Genomic DNA, 21,352 nt, shown 5'->3' on the forward strand with positions numbered 1-21,352 from the left:
AGTCCTTGCTCCGGTCAGTTTTTCGGAAAGAACACTGGCCCCCCTTTCCCACCGGGTGGGGGGGGGGTGGTTAGTATTTGTGGGGGCTGCACTGGACAGTCTGTTGGTCAGTGTTGAGAGAAAAGCCTGTGGTGAATGTGCCACTGGAGTGGCAGTCCATAGGTGCCATAATTCTCACAAGTGTTGAGGGGCACTTTGAGTTTTATTGGCACCATGGTCACTTCACATACACACTTTTTTGACACCTGCCTCTAGGGCCGAGCCTTTTGACTAGGAACAGAGGTATTTTTGATTCCTGTCCTAAGGGCCAGCAATTGTATTGCACAGTGGCCACTTTCACTTTTCCCACCTTCCTTCTCCCCACTTTCTATTTATTTTACCCCTGTGTTCGTCAATTTTTTGTATTCTTATGTTTGCTGTTACACGTTTGTCACTGTGTGATCAGTAGGGTGTGGGTCCTCAGGCCTACCCTGAAAGTCTTGGGAGGGGGTGGACATAGTTCGCCCTCTTTTATGAGGTCTCCCTTTGGGGGAACCCCACAAAGTACATGGGTGGGTCTGTTTCGGCAGACCCTCCAGAGAAACGGGTCCATCTGGTTTCAGCCAGACAGGCCTAGTGAGTACCTCAGTCCCTGTCTGGAGCCCTGGGGGATCAGGGTAAGGTCCTTCCTAGGGAGGATTGTGTAACACCCGTTGCAGGTTTTGTGTCACTCTTTATGTGTGTGCACTTTTTTGGCACTGGGTGGAGTTTTTGGGTGTGTTTCACACGCCACTGGCTTTTCAAAAAGAAAAAAAGGCATTATCCTCAGCTAAGTTTGCTATAGTGATAAAAAGCACTGTCCTGGTTAGCGTTTAATGCTTACTGATTGGTTTCACTTTGTAGGTCTTTTTGTGGAACTAAAGCAAAGCTACATTTTCCAGCATGTTGTAATGTGGGCATATAATTCCCACCCAAGGTATACATATGGTGCAGGGCTAGAACTTAATGTTTTTACTGACCGATTAAAAAGAACACCACTTCATATGTGTGTCTAATTATTTATTAAAGGTACTCTACTTAACTCCAAATGTTTCATATAATAAGGACGCTTGATAAAATATTAAAATGTTATAAAATAATTTTCATTTTGCACAATGCGTAATCAGCAGAAATATGAAACCAAAAGTCTTTTCGGAACAGGAAAAATCAAAATGTATTATTTCTTAATGCAATATAATATAATTTCATTTTTCATTGTACATGTTAATGTTTCTCTGTCAGAGGGAAGCACAAGAGAAAGAGAGCTAATGGCATAAAAGAAGTGATTTGCAATGTCAAGGTTGTGTCATATAATGGTATCATTACTGTATGCTGAGCTTTTTATCTTGTAAGTCTTTTATAGTCTACTATACTGTACCCTTTGTGTATAACTAATTTTCATTTACATAAATTACAATCATTCTGATGAGACCCATAAGTCACAATACAATAGAACCAGGCATTCTGAATCCTATATGATTAACAAAATATTGTAAATTGAAGTAATTATAAAATGAAAAAGGAATTACATAGATTGGTTTAATTGTCTATGTGGGAGGAACCCTCCCATCACATTTATTTATTAATTCCACCCAACCTTTTAACTGATAATGAGATAAGATTGCTAGGTAAACATGCTGTTTGTTCTATAAGCTTACATTTAATACACTAATTTCTTGATTATTTTCGAAGAACTGTATGGGTTACCTCCAGAACGGCTGACCAAAATTTAAGCAGAACTCCAGACAAAAATAACAAGTAAAAAATTAAAAGCCCATTAGGACAAAGATAAAAACACAAAATCAGCTTTGCTGCAATATTTAGCTTTAGTCCAGAGTTTACCCCCGCAGTACTTTTTTCTGCCGCTACCTGTCCTAGATGTCTGATGGCCAGCATCATTTTACTTACTCTGAGCTCAGGTCAACCAAGGCCCACCCCAGCCTGTTACTGGACAGTCAAAGGAGAAAGCAGCCAAGTAATGAGCTAATCTCTATGACACTCCATTTCACTTCCTATCAGCATGCTCCTTGTCAAAACATGAACTGATTGGCTGATTATGCTATTGTTTCCTCTCACAATCTAGCGCTGACATATAGGGACTGCAAGACTGACATCAGGTCAAATCCAGGTACTTATACAACATACATTTAAATAATACATTCAATGTTGAATTAATGGCTACATAGACACAATGGGGTTGATTTACTAAAACTGGAGAGTGCAAAATCTGGTGCAGGTGTACGTTGTAGCCAATCAGCTTTTAACTTCAGCTTGTTCAATTAAGCTTTGACAAAAAAACTGGAAGGTGATTGGTTTCTCTGCAGAGCTACACATGATTTTGCACTCTCCAGTTTTAGTAAATCAACCCCAATAATTTTTGTCTTTTAAATCTGCTTAGAGATTAGATTTAAAAATGGATTTGAGTTTATGAAATATAAATAACTTGATACCATTTTCTCCAACAAATTGAATTTATATTTTAGATGTCACCAGTGAAGTAAACAAGTATTCCACTTAGCCACTGAGCTTTTAAAATGTCATTGTTAGGTCAAAGGACAGAAAAGCACTCTTCTGAATGTGAAAGAATGATCTTTTCTAGACAATTCACTGCATATTTTGTCCCATTTTAGCTTTGTGTTGAAAACTTTAACATTAAATAATGTTAGAATACGAATATCTATTTTGACATCACTAAAATGAACTGATGGCTGTACTGCAACTTTGCTTCTAGTTGACTTTGTTCCCCTCGGTGGTACTGCCAACGACCCAATCACTAAGGGCCTCTTTCAATTTTTTTCACCATATGAAACAAAGCCCATTTTAAATAACAGTGCTGCATTTTCTTTATTCAAGGCACTCTACTGATGAGGTTATAATAATATTTCCCATGGCCATCAATCGTTTTTGGGAATGTAATGAATTAGTGTTTCTCTTTTTTTGTCACATAGTTGGTGGCAGGCAATTTCTGCACATACACATTTCGAGGTTCGAGGTTCTAATATATATCAAGTCTTGGCACAGCATCTGATGATTTCTTGAGCACCATAATCTGTATTTCACAATAGAACATATTCATAAGAAGAACATGAGCGTGATACCTGGAGGTTAAAGCAATGCATAACTTGAAAGACTGCGTGACTGGAGATTGATGATCTTGGCCCAGAAAAAGTTTAAGGATCACGTTTGGGATTCTGAGGGTTGGGTTTCAGTTAATTGGTCACATTGGGGTTGATTTACTAAAACTGAAGAGTGCAAAATCTGGAGCAGCTCTGGATAGAAACCACTCCGTTTCCAGGTTTTTTGTCAAAGCTTAATTGAACAAGATAAAGTTAGAAGCTGATTGGCTTCCATGCACATCTGCCGGGATATCTTCTTTCTGTATTCAGAAAGCAAGATACGCCGAAATTAGGCTAAGATCCGACTGGCGTAAGTCTCTTACGCCGTCGTATATTAGGGTGCATATTTACGCTTGCCGCTAGGTGCCGCTTCCGTCGTTTTCAGCATAGAATATGCAAATGACCTAGATACGCCGATTCACAAACGTACGTGCGCTGGCGGAATTTTTTACGTTGTTTGCGTAAGGCTTTTCCGGCTTAACGTTGCTCCTGCTTCTATGAGGCGTACGCAATGTTAAGTATGGACGTCGTTCCCGCTACAAATTTTGAATTTTTTACGTTCACGTTCATGTCAAAAGCAATGACGATTTGCGGCGGAATTTCGAGCATGCGCACTGGGATTCTTTCACGAACGGCGAATGCGCCGTTCGTAAAAAACGTAAAATATGCGGGGTCAACAATAATTTAAATAAAACACGCCCACATCATCCCCATTTGAATTAGGCGGGCTTACGCCGGCCCACGCCGGCCCACATACGTTACGCCGCTGTAACTTAGGGCGCAAGTTCTTTATGAATATGGTGATACGTTACGCCCGTACAATATTACGCAGGGCTACCTGAATCCGGCCCACACTGTACAGCTGTTCTGTTTTACTTACCTGGCAGGGGAGACACCATGATCATGAAGGTGGTTCTCCCAGGGCAAGGCTCGGCTATTGCACACTCTAGGCCGTGCTGATCGTGGTTGTCTTCCCTGCCGCTTCTCGGCCTTTTGGCTGGGACTGGGTGTGGTATCTGTCCTTATCAGTTGTCAGCGGAGCGCTGAAGCACCTCCTACATGGGGAGGGTGGATGCAATCCAATGACGTCATTGCACCTGGAAGGATGGTTTCAGCAGGGACTACGCTGTGCTGCCCGACAGAATACTGGGGGCCGGCCCATGGTTGAGTCTGAGCCATCTGGAAGGGTGCTCCTGGTGAGGATGGGTACTGCGCTTGGTCTTGGTCTTTTTGCCGAGTTCTAGTCTGGCCTTCTGGCTGGCTGGTGTAAGTGCTATCTCTGTCAGCGATCCGGTTGGAGGAGCTGGTAATGCCCTGTGGTATGACGGGGTAGGACTGTGCAAATCCGCCGGATTGGCTGGCAGGGGTGGAGGGCTGCACTGGCCGGTCGGGGGATGGGATATGGAACGAAAAGCCTATGGTGCATGTGCCCCTGGAGTGGCAGTCCAGGGGTATCTGAAGATCACTGTGTGTGAGGGACACATTGATTTAAGATACCACGGTCACTGCACCAGATACACGCTTTTTTTAGCACCTGCCTCCTGGGCCGGGCCTTTTGGCTAGGACCGGAGGAATTTTTTATTCCTGGCCGGAGGGCCTGGTCATTGTTTCACCACAATGGCCACTTCTTTCACTCTCCTCTCCACTATCCCTTCCCCCACTTTATTTTATTTAAGCCTGTGTTTGTCACTTTTTTGTCTTTTTTTGTTGTGCACGTTTTGTCACTGTGTGATTAGTAGGGTGCGGGTCCTCGGGCCAGCCCTGAACGTCTTGGGAGTGGGTGGACATGGCCTTCTGGCTTAGTTCGCCTGCTCTCATGGGGTCTCCCTTCGGGGGAGCCCCACCTAGTACTGGGAGGGTTCTGTTTCGGCAGTCCCTCCGAGGAAGTTGGGTCCGTGTCGGCTTCGGTTGCTCGGACCACAGTACCTCAGTCCCCGTCTGGAGCCTAACGCCCCAGGGGATCAGGGTTTGGGTCCCTCTTCACAGGAGGACCACTTGACGTTGCACCCGTCTGCACGTTTTTGTGAACACTCTTTATGTGTGTGCACATTTTTTCTGCACCGGGTGGAGTTTTTTTGGGTATGTTCACACGCCATAGGCTTTTCAAAAAAAAAAAAAAAAGCTGTTCTGTTTTACTTTGTAAATAAGCAGTTGCAGTGTGTGATTGCAGTTATTTGTCCATTCTTTCTAATCTTTATCATACTGTAGATACCCAGGACACAATTATATAGGTCAATGGTAAAGAGGCCATCTCTGACACAATTGTGTCAATGTGGTATAGTGGCATTAATGATATTTTCCTTGTCTCTAGTATCAGGAAACTGGAGCTTGCATTTTCAAGAAGAAGGCAGCTCCCATTTTTCTATTGGTATACACATAATCATGCGCATAGGATTGAGGTGTATTGTTATATGTTTTTCGTTATACACTTGTTTTCTCATGATCTGCTCTATGATAATAATAGAAAACATCCAATTGGATGTTTTCTATTATTTGTAATATTATCTCAGAGGGGATAATGTTGTATACCAATCTGGCTGTGTACCCAAAAGATGGTTCCAAACACCTCTTCCTAAGCCATCCAAGAGTGTCATGGCTCACAGTTCCTCTACGAGTCAAGCTAATTTCCTGGCCTGGAGACCAGATATTTTTTCCCACTCATTATATTTTAGGGCACTGATCCCCTCACTGCCATTTCTAAGCACATGAAAGGTACTTTTTATCCCAAACTGTATATGATTTATAAACAGTTTAAAAGTAACCATTTCTAAACTGAAACTTGGGCTACACCACTTACAGCCTTAACCATGTGGTATAAACTATACATTTTTAGTCACTGAATTTTGTATTTAAGTACATTTTCTATCCCTTTCCTATTTTGTATTTTATATCCAAAGTCAACTTTTCTCTACATTTATGTTTGTTCATAAAAGAAAATATTTGTTTGTTAACTCCTGTTTTTCCTAAGGCTCCATTCACATCTGAGCATTGCATGAACACGTGCAAATGTGTGAGTTTTCACGCACATTCACGGAACACGCGCGTTTGTGGTACCAATTATTGCTAATGGCACTCCAAATCCAAATGCAGTTGCAGACACATGTCAAACATACCAAAATGCATGGTTAAAAAAACATGTAAAGCTCAATGCCTGAAAAGATACAGGCGCTTTTTGATGCATTTGTTGCGCATAGGGTTGCCCCATATCTGTAGTGCAAAAAACATGCAAAAACGCACAACTTGCTAAAAAAAATATGTTCCCAATGCACTCGGTGTGAACCTAGTCTAAATCCAGGCTAGCTGACTTACAATATTGGTTTCTAACAGCACTTATTTATAATGTATGGTGTTTTTTTGGATTTCTTTCCAACAATAGAGATTAAAGCTCTGTAAATTAGGCAAATCCACCCTTACAGTGCCTCTCCCACACTTTAAAGTTAAGTTGTTCATTTAGTCTAGGATTTCAAGGATAAGATGTATTGTTTACCATATTCCTGGCTCCAGCAGGCTTCTGATGGCGTCTGTGCGATTGGTCCAACTCAGCGTCATAGGTAAGGCACTTCAGGGCAGGTCATAGCCACAAGCTCACCTTCTCATATGCAGTGCAGGATTAGCCCTGCACTGTACATGCCTTACCAAATTTTCAGATTGATAGAAAATGTTTGCTAGTTGGGTCTTCTATATTCTGTTATATAAAATCATCATGTAGTTTATACATGTCTAAGCTTTTGCTGCACTAGCAGTGCCATTTCACTGGCTTATTCAGGTTAATTAAAATCTTTGGCCCAGATTCTCAAAGGGCTTACGATGGCGCAACGCAATGTACGCTGTTGTAAGTCCTAATCTGGGCCGTCGTATCTATGCGTATCTATAGAATCAGTTACGCATAGATATCCATTAGATCCGACAGGCGCTTACATTAGATTTGCGCCGCGTAAAGTTGCCCCTATATGAGGGGCAACCAATGTTAAGTATGGCCGTCGTTCCCGCGTCGAAATTTTAAAATTTACGTAGTTTGCGTACGACGTCCGTGAATGGGGCTGGACGCCATTTACGTTCATGTCGAAACCAATGACGTCCTTGCGACGTCATATGGAGCAATGCACCCTGGGATATTTTTTGGATGGCGCATGCGCAGTACGTTCGGCGTGGGAACGCGCTTAATTTAAATGCATCACGCCCCCTACCTGGCTAATTTGAATTAGGCGGGCTTGCGCCGGGTGATTTACGCTACGCCGCCGCAACTTTACAGGCAAGTTCTTTGTGAATAAAGCACTTGCCTGTAAAACTTGCGGCGGCGTAACGTAAATCAGATACGTTAAGCCCGCACAGTTTTACACCCATATACGAGAATCTGGGCCCAAGAGTATTACCACTACTCAAGCTAGTGCAGCTATTTATGTCTATGTATGAAGCCGAGTATCCATCTCATTAATTTTGGGGGCTATAACATACTTCAATAATAAACTTTAGTAGCATGCACACCTATAGGTAACTCCACTAATCCCTCAGCTACCCTATGCTCTCCATTAACAAAATCATCCTTCACGGTCACTCTTGGAACAAAAAAAAAAAAAAAAAAAGCCAGAGGTATTAAGAGTCCAGTAGCGTGATGCATTAGGCCAAGATTCTGCAGTACCAGCTAAATCATATTGTTTTTCATTCAGCAAAACTTCAGGTTTCCCCTTTTTACTTGACAGACTTCTGGCATTTGCAAATCGATTGGCTCATCACTAGTTCTTATCCAAGCAGCTTCCTCATGTACAATATGCCTGGCAGAGCTGTACAGACATGTCAGACTTACTGCTTTAACATGATGCATGAAACTTGAACAGGCTTGTTTAATAAGACTGCGGAAAGGGCAATGATGATGTGCCAAGTACAGCAACCTATAGCAAGCAGTCATATTTCTGTTAATTACAGCCAGATCGGTGATAGATAAACCCCTGATGCAATATATATGCAAAGAAATATTTGTTTAATAAAGCTGTGGAAAGGGCAATATAAATGCAAAAAAACTTAATGGCAATGGGGCATCAATATACTATATACACATGCATAGATAACTTTTATTATAGAAATAACGGGAAATGTGAGCCATACTGGCAATCTTACCTTTAGAGGGCCCTTAAGTATTGTGCAATTTACAGTAACCATAAGGCTTTGCAAGTATTGATCCACTGAGTATGAGGAACCTGAATTGTAGAAGCACAGGCTCCATTTCTTGCACTCTCAATCAACATATTTCTGTTACTATTTTTGTTCTGATTTCCCATCAGAATTGAAGGCATTATTTCAGTGTTACTTATGTCATCAGTTCCTCACTGAATTTCTGCTGTGATAGTAATTTTTTATAGCAGAGCAGTTTTCAGTTAGGTGACAAGTGAGGCAAGGCTGCCAAAGTCTGGAACAGATGTCTATTTTTCAGACTTGATCATCTTCTGTTAATGTGCTGATCATTTTTAGTAAAACTTTACTTTGTGGGCTATTACAATGATTACAAGTTAGCACTTTAATGCTGGTCTGGATAATTGTAGAAGAGGGAACCACAATCTACATTACACATGATTGCACATAGCCTCCTCCGAGGTCTCTCGAAATAAAATGTAACTGATTTGTGATTACTGCATTTAAATATAACAATTGTTATGCCAGCATTTTTAAAATTGGGTAACAAAGCCAAAGGGTATGCCCATTTAATCTGAATTCCCATTTTAAAGCATATTATTTTCAAAGAATATAAAAGTGGCCAAATCACAACTTTGGAATCTATTGCTCTTGCATACAGGCAGTCTCCGGGTTACAAACAAGATAGGTTCTGTTGGTTTGTTCTTAAGTTGAATTTGTATGTAAGTTGGAACAAGTATATTTTTTAAGTGTAACTCCAGCCCCCCAATTTTTTTTTTACGTTTTTTGGTTAGCATAGGAAAGGTTTAACACCCCTGTAAAGTTTGTTTCGCTGTTGGATTTTTAAAATTTTGGGTTGTTGTGCAAACAAGAATTGTTGATAAAGTTTCAGTGAAGTGAAGACATCTTTTTCCCATGATAACTCCTACAGGAGAGAATTTCCATTCCTAGGGGTAGATTTTCTATCACTTCCTGTTGTGAATGAATGAATGAATGAAAAACGTATAAAGCGCGGCGCATGCGAACTGAATCGCTTCTGGGCGCTAGTTGGAGACTGCCTGTATTTGTTTCATACGTGATCAGTATATTTTTACATAAGTATATGTGTCTTACATAGGAACCTTAATTTCAGGGTTTTTTGGGTTTGTTTTAACAAAATGATAACGAACGCGCAGAATCCGAAATCCGAAAGATCCAAAATAAAAAAATGCTTTATTGTACGATTGGGGCATCGTGCAGTTCTGAAATTCCTCCAGAATTAAGAAAACAATATAGATATATGTGCCCAGCTCAAACTTCATGAATCGAGTTTACATCCACTTTAATTCCTTCTCCTCCTCCTTGCTCCTGGCTTATAGCCTTATATTGTTTCATTCTTTTGCAGCTTTCTATGATTGGAGGTACAGTATGCTAGTATTTTACCATTGCAGGCAGGCAGCAGAACTTTTATTATGGGGTAATTTACTAAAGGCAAACAGGCTGTTAATTTTTCAACAGAAGTTGCATTATGCAAGGGCCCCAGAGCTTAGTGAATGAGATGAAGCTAGCTCTGCTGACTTCCGTTATCCAATTTAATGCAAGCAAAAAGCATTTTTTTTGTTTACCCTATATGTGATTAGGGTAGCTTGGTATGTAGTAAATCAACCCCATTGTTTTCACAACTGGGCCTTTGCCAATAAAGCAATGTTTATTGCAGTGTAAATCCCTGGATGGTTTCCAGGTGTCTGGCACTCAAAAATACTTGCGACTATTGTTTCTCAGATAATACACTCTAATGTTTATTTTAAGATAAAACCTGACTCATCTTTCCCTCTTATGTTGTGGCCTAATGAAGCTGCTTACATAGTGGTTGATTTATTAAAGACAAATAAACTTCACTTTGCAAGTGTGGCACTGTTTCCCATGCAAAGTGGCACTTCGCATGGGAATTTTTACAAGAGCTTAGTGAATGAGGTGAAGATCTGCTGACTTTCATAGTTACATAGTTGGTAAGGTTGAAAAAAGACATAAGTCCATCAAGTCCAACCTGTGTATGTGTGCTTTTATGTCAATATTACATTGTATTTCCCGCTTAGGTGCCTATGTAATAGTTTATTGAAATGATCTATGCTCCCTGCTGAAACCACAGCTTGTGAAAGAGAATTCCACATTCTTACCGCTCTTATTGTAAATAATCCTCTACACTGTTTCCAGTTAACTCACTTTTCTTCCAATTTTAGTGAATGGCCACAAGCCTTTTTAAATGCCCTTTTGTGTAAAAGTTTTATCCCTATTGTGGGGTCACCAGTATGGTATTTGTACATTGAAATCATATCCCCTCTCAAGCGTCTTGACTTTCGTGCAAGCAAACATACTGTTTTTTTTATTTTCCCTGCACGTGATTGGGAATTCTTCACAAGGTGAAATTTCAATAGATTTACTAAGCTCTAGGGAATATTTCCATGCAAATTGCAACTTCTTTTGCAAAGTGAACAGCCTATTTGCATTACTCGATAGTATACAACCATTGCACGATATTTGTGACTATTCTCTCTCAAATAATACATTCCAATGTTTCTTTCAAGAAAAAACCTGCCTAGCTCTACCACTTACATTGTTACCTTACCTAGGTACTTACATACTGTCCAACCATTGTTCGGAATTTATGGCAATTGCCTCTCAAATAATAAATTGTAATGTTTTCACAGATAAAACCTGCCTTATCTCTCCTCGTACATTGCTTCTTTACAAAGCCGCTTACATACTGTCCAGCCACAGTATAATATTTGTGATTTATTTCTCTCAGATACAGTAGTACACTGTAATGTTTATTTCAAGATAAAACCTGCCTAGACTCTCCCTTTTACATTGAGGCCTAACCAAAAGTAAAAAAAAATCAATTACACATCTAAAATATGTTATGTTAGAATACAATGCCACTTACACTGTCTGTGAAAATCATACCATTCTAACCCATATACAGCTTAAAGGCATCTCCTGAGAATGTCGCCCTCAAAGTTACGTAACAAGGACTCTCTGCCCGCTATATGGTATCTAAAAAAAATATATTTTGCTTGGTTAAGTTTTCTATGGTAGTATCCAGCTGCCAATGTCCTTTATTGACAATAGTTTGCCTATTAAACACAAAAATAGGCAGAAGTTTTCAGAATTTGTGCCTTATAGACTTGCTGTTTAGTATAGGTTTCATGAATTTTAGACGAGATTGTATTCAAACGATCATTGAATTGAACCTGGGTAGATTCACCCATCCTAATCAGTAATTAGTGTAGGTTATTAAAAGAGCATAACAAATGCTGTCTCATTAAAATGAAGCACGATCTTCCTTCCATTTGGGGACAGTTCATCTACTTCTCTAACAGTAATATATTATTTATGAGGTTTTGCACACAATTGAACTGCTTCTTGAAAGATTTTATGTCAGCCTTTGCTTTAGTAATAAGGAAGGTTTGTGTGTTTTGCCTGAGGTGCTTCTAGATACACTGTCTGGATTGTTACAAATCTCCCTACTAAGCTGCTTTTTACATTTGTCATGTTTACTCATATGGTGTTTTTATTAATAAATGCTGTTATTTCATGGGAACATGAGCTGCATTATATTTCCTGTCATACTTGAAAGACAATGCTCTAAATATAAAACTAGGTTCACATACCACTGCTTTTCCTCTGTGCCATATTGGAGCAATGAGGAAAAACATTATTAAAGCAGAACTATAATCAATTGCTAAAATCTCAAATAACCTTTAGCTTATTATTAATTTGTTTTCAATGTTTCTGAATATCCATCCTCATTAAAATAATATTTAGGTATCCTGCTATGATATTCTTGTTCAGCCACTTTCTATTATAGTGTGATATGTGTCTCCTAGTTGTGCTCCTGTGTTGTCCCTGATGTGCATGGCACTGGCATGGTTTACTGTTGCCATGATTAGGAAGCTAATCTAGAGCAATTAACCAAAGTGAGTGCATGAAGACAGGGAGCGACTGAGAGAGGCTGGAGGAAATCAGCAGCACTGAAATGAAAAACAGGATAAAAAAGGTGAAAACAGTATTTTATGTATGACCCTGATGTCACAATGTAGGGTATAAGATTTCCTATCATCTGTGTCCAGTCTTGCCACACAGTTAATCGAGCTCTGAGCACTCCTCTTCTATTGTTCAGTGAAATAAAATGGACTTACAGAGAAAAACCTTAGTCCGTTCCGCCCCCTTGCTGTGAGTGACAGGTTATTTACATATCTCATGGACTAGCCTGAGACAGCGGCACATCCTGTGAAAAAAGTTCACAATTCACATCCCTCTCTTCTCCCCTCACCTCCCCTCTTCTCCCTTCCAGCTCTACCAGGATTGGCTGCATTTACTGTGTTTTGACAGGATGTTTCTCATCATGGGGTGTGATCCACAGTTCAGTGTGATGAGGAAATGCATGTATTTTGCAGTGAAAACACAGAACAGAAAGCAAAATATACACAGACAAGTGATCTGATTTAGGTTAGATGTATCTAGTGAGAGCTGGGCAGAGGAGAAGCTTGAGTGATCTGATTGTTATATTGCAGTGTGTGTATCTGAGGTCACCTGATCACAGTTTCAACATCAGGTTATTTACATATCTCATGCACTAGCCTGGAGACAGGCATTATTTTTTTAATTCCCACCCCCACTCCTTTTCTGAAGTCATGTGGTTACTTTTCTGGATTTTGACTGGATGTTAGTGATCACAGCAGAATTTAGTGTAAGGAATACACAAGAGAAAATGCATGTTGGCAAGGGGAGTCTACTGACATCACGACTCCACCCACCGAGCTCCAGACAACAGACCCACCCACAGAATCTGCAGTTTTTCGGGTCTCATAACAGACAGAGGGGAGACATTTGACAGGTAAGGATACATACAGGAGGCATCTATATCCTTATAGATCAGCACTATGGCAGTAGTTTAGAAAGGATGAGAGTGAGTTTACATCCACTTTAATACTACTGTTGGCAGTAGTTGTAAAAATCCATGTAATAGAAAGAGTGGTAACAATTACATAGCCATGCTCTTGAGTGACTGTGGCTTAAAAGTAAATCCCTGCAAGAATTCACCCTAAACAAATCTGCCCTCCTCTCACTCTTGATAATACTCTGTCATCAAGTCCTTTTTTTTACTTTTCTCTACCTTTAACTCACTACTTTGTCCTCCACCACCTCCACCCACTAACTCACTGTGCAAGAGATTTCCAATCACTTCAAAAACAAGATTGAGGCAACTCATGAGGATATCTCCACTGTACATATATCTTCCCCAGTACCCTGTCTAACAGCACATTTAATACATTCCTCTTTTGACCTAGCTACTACAGAAAGGGTTACCAAACTTCTTTCAGACACCCACCTAACCACCTGTCTCCTGGACCCTGTTCCCACACAACTACTATGATCAAACCTTTTGACACTTTTGACAAAATTTTGGGACCATTCACATTTATACAGCGATCAGTGCTATAAAAATGCACTAATTACTGTATAAATGTGACTGGCAGTGAAGGGGTTAACACTAGGGGGTGAGGAAGGGGTTACATGTGTATCCTGGGTGTGTTCTAACTGTGTGGGGGGAGGGGACTGACTGGGGGAGGTGACCGATGCTGTGTCCCTATGTACACAGGACACAGATCGGTCTCTTCTCTCCCTGACAGGACGTGGAGCTCTGTGTTTACACACAGAGCTCCACGTCCCTGCTGTGTCACCGCCGATCTCGGGTACCTGGCGGACATCGCGACCACCAGGCACACGCATCGGCTCCCGAGCAATGCGTCGGGCACGTTGTTTCCCCGCTGCGCGCCCCCAGTGGCGCGCGCGGGGAATGACAACAACAGGACGTCCAAAGACGTCCACTCGGCACTTGAGAGCCACGCTGTGGACGTCTTTCGTCCATAGCGCTGATCTTAAGTGCTTAAAGAAAACCAGTCACCCAAAAATCATCACATAAGGGACATTTTGTCCCCTTTTTTTTCCAAAAAAGGTAGGCAAAATTTTTATTGTAAATTGTAATTTTTTTTAATTACACCCAAGCTCATAAAACACCCCTCCAAAAAATGTTTGGGGCCCTACCCCCCTCCATCCCCACATACACAAATTGCCCGAATGTAAACACAAGTGTTGCGGGCACCTACGCATGAAAATGCTGATTGTGATACACATGTTATATATTGCCACAAATGTCAAAATGAGAGCAATAATTCTTGCACCAGAGCTCCTGTGTAAGGCTGCTTTCACACTGGGCAGCGGAGGTGCGGTGACGGTATTTTTAGCACCGCTATACCGTCGTATTTACCGTGATATTCGGGCGTTAGCGTTGAGGCTTTAACCCCCGCTAGCGGCCGAAAAAGGGTTAATACCGCCCACAATGCGCCTCTGCAGAGGCGCATTGCGGGCGGTATTACCGCGGTTTCCCGTTGATTTAAATTTGGGGAGGCGCGGTATAGGAGTGGTAAACACCCCGCTCTTATAGCGCTCCAAAGATGTGGCTAGCAGGACTTTTGGAGCGGTCCTGTTACCGCACCGCTTCAGTGTGAAAGCCTTCGGGCAAGATTTTTTCATGCGGTATAGCAGCGCTATTTTTAGCGCTGTACCACATGAAAAACGCCTCAATGTGAAAGGGGCCTAACACTAAACTGATGACCTGTAGGGGGCTTTTAAAGCATGGGCCATTGGCTCTTGCTGCTGTCGATCACAGCCAGAAAGGAGGAAGGGGGGGCAGGGCCAAGCCGTACTCTGTGGGCCAGATTCGCAAATGGAGATACAACGGCATATCTCCAGATACGCCGTCGTATCTCTGAGTCTGAGCGGTCGTATCTATGCGCCTGATTCTTAGAATCAGTTACGCATAGATTTGTATTAGATCCAACCGGCGGATCTTAACTGCATATTTAGGCTGGCCGCTAGGGGCGTGTACGCTGATTTAAGCCTAGAAATATGTAAATCAGCTAGATACGCAAATTCACAAACGTACGCCTGGCCGACGCAGTACAGATATGCCGTTTACGTTAGGCATTTCCCGACGTAAAGTTACCCCTGCTATATGAGACGTACATGCGGCGTATCAATGTTAAGTATGGACGTCGTTCCTGCGTCGAATTTTGAAAATTTTACGTCGTTTGCGTAAGTCGTTCGTGAATGGGGCTGGACGTCATTTACGTTCACGTCGAAACCAATACGTCCTTGCGGCGTACTTTGGAGCAATGCACACTGGGATATGTCCACTGACGGCGTATGCGCCGTTTTCGTAAAAAGCGTCATTTACGTGGGGTCACACAACATTTACATAACACACGCCCACATCTTCCAAATTTGAATTAGGCGGGCTTACACGGCTGCAACTTATGGAGCAAGTGCTTTGAGAATACTGCACTTGCCCGTCTAAGTTGCGGAGGCGTAACGTAAATAGGATACGTTACGCCCGCACAAAGATACGCCGATCTACGAGAATCTGGGCCTGTGTGTCAATGGACAAACAGAGCTGTCTTAGGAGCGAGCACGCATTAGTGCCCCCATAGCAAGCCACTTGTTATGGGGCACTCAGCAGAGGGGAGGACCGCTGGCGGGGGACCTGAAAAGAGAAGGATCAGGGCTGCTCTGTGCAAAACCATTTGTTTTTTTTTGTTTTGTTTTTATGTATCTTTAAAATCACTTTAATATTATGTCACATGCATTTAGCAGTATTAACCAAAGGTATAAAGTGTTTTTTCTAAATACTAACATAGCAAAGGCACCTCCTATAACATGCTGTCGTTAACCTGGAATATTGGTTAGCAAGTCTTAATATTGCTAACCACCACAAATGTACACAGCTAGGCAATGACTAAATACAGCAAAGATTTAGTGAATCATTTCATTTTGCGTTTACATTTTATGAATTATTGCTGACTATGGCAGTTCATTTTCCTTCCCAGTAAAACCCTTAACATAACTTTATGTCAATGTTTGGTTAAAGGTGCATTTTAGGCTAATCACATTCCTATGCATATTTAAAATACAGTATTTTATTTTAATGACTCAACGTGTCACATGGCAACCATTTTTGGAAGCGACTGACTGGTTACTGTGTTAGCTTAGACAAGCGAAGAGAATACTAAAATAATGAGAGCTCTAGAGAGATACAGCAAGGATGAAGTAATATAGAGATTTACCCTTCTGTAAACGCAAAAAAATTCTAATTCAGTGCCTGTGTTTTTTTTATGTTTATAATTTATATAATATATATATTTTAAAAAATTTAAATGGTGAACTCAATGGCAACATATTCTTCCTCACATTTAGAGTTTTTTATTTTGTCTGCCATCCCATTGGGTAGATTTTACCTAATTTCCTGGGCCCCTGATCGCAGAACAAGAAATTAGGGGACTGTTCACCACAGAGACATGATAGAACATATAGCAATAAAAATGTGGGGGTGTGTGTCTTTTGGAGAGATTTACCATCGCTTCCTGCCCTAACAAGAAATGAGGAAACATTCCCCCTAATAAGGACACAAACAGAAAAAAAAAGTATTTTGGCTTTGCTTTCTCATATAATGCGCATGAATCCTAATGTTGTTCATGGAGTTTTTGAACCTTGCAGGTATTGGAGGGCAGTTAGATACTGTCTTTTTAGCATACTGTTTTCAAAGGGTAAAATTGACTTTATTGTTCAGCACATGCACAGAGACACGCCACTCAGGATCCTCTATCGAAAATGTTTCATCCTCTATGCAGGGGTCTCCAAACATTCTAAACAAAGGGCCAGTTTACTGTTCTTTAGGGGGGCTGTACTAGAGCCAGTGGGAGTAGAAAATGTCCTTGCATCCAGTGAGAGTAAACAATGCCCTATCTTTGATGACAGTGGAAGGACTATTGTCCGATTGTTGATGTCAGTGGAAGGAATAGTTCCCCATTTTTGGAGTCAGTTGAAGGAATAGTGCCCCATTGTTGGTGTCAGTTGGAGGGATAGCGCCTCATTGTTGGTGTGAGTGAAAGGCATTCTGCCTAATTGTTGGTGTCAGTTGGAGGGATAGCGCGTCATCGTTGGTGTCAATGGAAGGCATTCTGCGCAATTGTTGGTGTCAGTTGGAAGGCTAGTGCCTCATCATTGATGTCAATGGAAGGCATTCTGCCCAATTGTTGGTGTCAGTTGGAGGGATAGCGCCTTATCATTGGTGTCAGTTCCCATTTTTGGTATCAACAGAAGGATATATGCCCCATCAGTGGTGTCAATGGAAAGAATTGTGCCCCAATGTGGGTGTCAATAAAAGGTATTGTGCTCCATTGTTGGTGTCACTGGGAGGAATTGTGCCCTTTTGATGGTGTCATTGGGAGGAATAGTGCCCCATTGTTGGTGTCATCAACAGGAATTATGCCCCGTCGTTAGTGTCAATGGATGGAGTAGTGTCCCAAGGGCCAAATAAAAACAAGCAAAGGACCACATTTGGCCCCTGGGCCGCAGTTTGGAGATTGCTGCTTCACAGTGTATGGGAGAAACAAACCCCAGAGGAGTGAACACCTATAGCCTGGAATTCAGAATTGTAGAGGTCTTAGCAGCAGCTTCATCTTTTTATGATCTGCTTTTTCTACAGGATTTTTATCCTACCTCAGTGAACGTGCACCTATCATGCCTGACTGAGTGAGGCTGTGAATGAGCACTTGCTGATCAAGAAACTTGGCCAGCACAGAGACTTTAGTGATAAGCACTCCTGCTTTGCAACACTGGAATCCAGGCCAGGACACTACAGTATTTGCATGGAGTTTGCATTATCTCACTGTGCTTGTGTGGGTTTTCTCTCACACTTCAAAAGACACATTGGTAGGTTATATGACTTTAATATAAATTGACCCTAACATGTGAATATGAGATAGGGATCTTAGAATATAAACACCTTGTGACCCTGGTGATCGGGAACAGTGATCTCTGTCATGTTTCAGTAAGCCCATGCCCCCTACAATAAGAACACGCAGAGGGTACACACTTAACCCCTTGATTGCCTCCTAGAGTTAACCCTCCTAAAGTTAACCAGTTCCCTGCCAATGTAATTTTTACATTGATCAGTGTATTTTTGTTATAATAGGAGAGGTAACTGTCAGCGCAGATACAAAGTACATATATGGGTAGAAGTATGGTGATTAGTCCATTGGAAATAGTAGTAACAGGCAGTTCAATGGTTAAAAATGCAGGTGATGTGGCTGTTCAATGGCGGCTGCTGTCCTCAGAGAGCTGACTCTGTGGTAAACAAAAGAGGGGTAGAGAAAGGAAGCGCCACCTAAGTGCAGTATTAAAGAGGTTCTTTTAATGACACATTGTAAAAAACACACTTACAAGAAGGTAAGGAAAGAAGGCTCATCTGTAACATCCTGTAGTCCTCATCCCGGATCCATGGGCTGCTTTAGAAGTGAAGAAAGCAGATTGTGTGGAGTCTTCAGGCCTGTCCTGTGGCCTTCAGGATGTAGTCTGTTCCAGCCTCACAGGTCACGTGACAGGTCACGTGATTACTTCCCAGGAACACTTCCGGGAGGAGGGTCAAACAGGTAGAACAAAGGCTGATTGGGCTACGCGCTCGGAGCCACTGCTCCTTCTATTGGCCTGATGGTGAGCTATAGAGGCTGGTGCTTTTATGCTTATGTCGGTGCAGTGGGACTACAGGTCCCAGCATGGCCCAAGATAGCAGCAAACTAACAAATAAATATGATGGCATAAGTAGAAAAGCTGGATAAAATACTATAAAAGACGTGAAAAAAACAAAAAACAAAAAAAAACATGTATATATAAAAAAAAAAAAAACTGGGGTGTATAAGAACCAGGATAATTAAACATATGTATGTCATAAAACTATAGAGAATATACACATATATATATACATATACACAATATATAAAACATGGGGCCAACAGAGAATATATGTAAAATGAATATATATATAAACATTAAGTATATATTAAAAATGCAAAAAATAAAAAAATAAAATAAAAAAAGAATGAACACATGTTTATATGGATTATTAGAAGGGACCTATTCAAGAATATATATATATATATATATATATATATATATATATATATTTTTTTATAACACATGGGGAGGATGCTCAGAAGCCTACAGCACCTGGTATTCCCAGGCGGTCTCCCATCCAGGTACTAACCAGAGCTGACCCTGCTTAGCTTTCAAGATCAGGTGCTTTCAGGGTGATGTAGCCATGGGTGATCACGTACCCAATTAATACATGATTAAGATCAGCTAGAAAATGGACAAAATATCACTATACTTGGGTAACACCAAAGGATTATAAAATATAGGCAAAATTAGTTAAAAGAAGAAATGCTAAAACCGTAGTTGTAATTATTACAGCTAATTATTATGATACTTACTATGGTAGCAAATCGGACAGAAGAACTCAGTACAGGTAAGGGACATGGGGTAATTAGGTGATTTGCCACACATAGACATATGTATATATATATATATATACACATATACATATACATATATACATATATACATATATACACACACATAAACAATACACTACGCTGTGCAAGGGATACACATAGTGGGTGTGCATACACATATGCATGCACGTGTACACATATAGGTATGCATCTAAATGTGTAGAAGAGGCGCGATAGATGCACACTTACATACACAAAATACACACATTAGCATATAAGGCAAGGAAGGAGGGTAAGACATATCTACACAAAATAAAAATTGAGTTCACAACAATGTGTGAACCTCAATCTCCTTGTTCAACCCCCCAGGGGCAAGAGTGCCCAGGGAATATATCCAATAAGTTTCTTGCTGACACAGGCGTTTGTACCGTTCAGCGGCAGTGTAGATGGCAGGGATGGACTCAACCACCCACACCTTGAGACCGGCTGTAGATTGGTCATGGTGGGTGAGGAAGTGCTTAGGAACACTGTGGTGGTCACGGCCCTTTTCCATAAACTGCCTGTGCTCGCCGAAACGCGCCCTAAGTGCCCTAATTGTCCTGCCGACATAAAAGAGCCCGCATGGACAGGTGAGGCAGTACACAACAAACTCTGTAGAACAATTATAAAATTCCTTAAGGGTATAACTTTTCCCTTTAACGGAAAAAGTTTTTTGACCATGGTGTATAAACTGACAAGTCAAACAGAGTGTTTTTTTACACTGGTACATCCCTCTAAGGGGTATGAGTACTAGTCGTGATGAGATGGGTTGGACTAACTTATTTTTACTTTTACTGGGTGCGATTTTGCTCTTTATATTTCTACATTTTCTGTATGCAACTTTGGGTTTTGTTTCAATGGTAGTTATCAAATGAGGGTCCTCAACTAGAATGGGCCAGTGTGCCGCTAAAATCTTTTCCATGTTTTTGTACTTGTCATGGAACTGTGTAATAAAACGTGTGGGAGGCTTAGTAACAGGTGGTGGAATTCGTGGGCCTGTAGTTGGGTTGCGATAATTGTTAAAAGCATCACTAATAAGTGCGTTGGGATAACCTTTCTCTAAAAACTTCTGGGAGAGCAATTGGCCATGGGCCTCAAAATCGGAATCTTTGGTGCAATTCCTACGTAGGCGACAGAACTGACTGCGGGTGATGTTATTAACCCATCTAGGATGGTGACAACTCTTGTAATGAATGAATGGGTTCCCTGCTGTAGGTTTGTTGAAGTTGTTTGCATAGATAGTACCTTTCTCGTGGCAAAGTTCAAGGTCTAAGAATGCTAGGGTATGTGGGTCGACCACGTGGGTAAAAGATAGGCCCAAAGTGTTTAAATTGCAATATTGCACAAAGCCAGCGATATCATCAGCTGTGCAATCCCAGATGATCACTATGTCGTCAATATATCGACCATAGTACTACACCTGGGCGGCAAAGGGGTGGTCAGCTGCAAGGTACATGCTCTCCCAAAACCCCATTGTGAGGTTGGCATAGCTGGGGGCAAAGTTTGCCCCCATAGCTGTGCCATGGACTTGTAGATAATGTGTTCTATCTGACTCAAAGTAGTTATGTTTTAGACAGAACATTAGGGATTCTAGTATAAAATTGATTTGTCTGGAATTAATTAGGGGATCTTTGGCCAAAAAATGTTTGGACAAATGTCCCA

General features: G+C 41.2%; 1 protein-coding gene and 1 non-coding gene across 2 annotated transcripts in view; both read left to right on the forward strand.

Moving 5' to 3' along the window:
- Nucleotides 1–21,352, forward strand: part of SIAH3 (siah E3 ubiquitin protein ligase family member 3) — a 127,505-nt gene that overhangs the window by 19,451 nt on the left and 86,702 nt on the right. The window lies entirely within an intron of this gene.
- LOC120929863 lies at nt 4,007–4,165 on the forward strand. Its single transcript, XR_005747529.1, has one exon. It is a non-coding gene; the product is annotated as a U1 spliceosomal RNA (small nuclear RNA).

This window comes from Rana temporaria, chromosome 2 (genome assembly GCF_905171775.1).
Source record: "Rana temporaria chromosome 2, aRanTem1.1, whole genome shotgun sequence".
In the NCBI taxonomy this organism is placed as follows: Eukaryota; Metazoa; Chordata; class Amphibia; order Anura; family Ranidae; genus Rana; species Rana temporaria.